This window comes from Nanorana parkeri, unplaced genomic scaffold (assembly GCF_000935625.1).
Source record: "Nanorana parkeri isolate BGI_ZX_2015 unplaced genomic scaffold, ASM93562v1 scaffold1687, whole genome shotgun sequence".
NCBI lineage: Eukaryota > Metazoa > Chordata > Amphibia > Anura > Dicroglossidae > Nanorana > Nanorana parkeri.
Window position 1 is genome coordinate 95,039 of NW_017307955.1, and position 907 is coordinate 95,945.

The window sequence follows — 907 nt, forward strand, 5'->3', positions numbered from 1 at the left end:
ATCATTGTCACCGAGACAAAGTGATGGGAAACCAAAATGTTACAGTTATCAATGAAACAGGAAATCTTCTAATGGGGACACCTGTTTGGGTGACAACTGACTTAAAGGAGATTTATCTCACTTCCTGTTGTGTCTAAGGGGCCGAGACACAAACTACTGGAGGAAATCTCACCATTGTGGGAGGGGCAGAGACACAAACTACTGGGGGAAATCTCACCATTGTGGGAGGGGCGGAGACGCAAACTACTGGGGGAGATCTGACCATTGTGGGAGGGGCAGAGACACAAACTACTGGAGGAAATCTCACCATTGTGGGAGGGGCAGAGACACAAACTACTGGGGGGAAATCTCACCATTGTGGGAGGGGCAGAGACACAAACTACTGGGGGAAATCTCACCATTGTGGGAGGGTCAGAGACACAAACTACTGGAGGGAATCTCACCCTTGTGGGAGGGGCAGAGACACAAACTACTGGAGGGAAATCTCACTATTGTGGGAGGGGCAGAGACACCAACTACTGGAGGAAATCTCACCATTGTGGGAGGGGCAGAGACACAAACTACTGGAGGGAATCTCACCATTGTGGGAGGGGTGTGAACACAAACTTCTGAGGGAATATATTACCACTTTGAGAGTCTACTGTGGAACTACAACTTCCAGCATTCACCACCGGCTCCACTTTACCTCCGGCATTTGTCGTCCAAGCTTCCCCAAGTGCTCCAGCTTAAAGGGGATTTTCATTTCCCAGCTATGAAGCTGTTAAACTCATCCGCTGCCACAATATGTTGTTATTAATCTCTCGCCGCTCTCCTTTTATATGTGAATGGTGTTCCTAACCATGTGTGGGGGAGGAGAAGAACGCCCCCCCCCCCCATCCCCCACCAAGGTCATTGCGAAAAAAAGTTA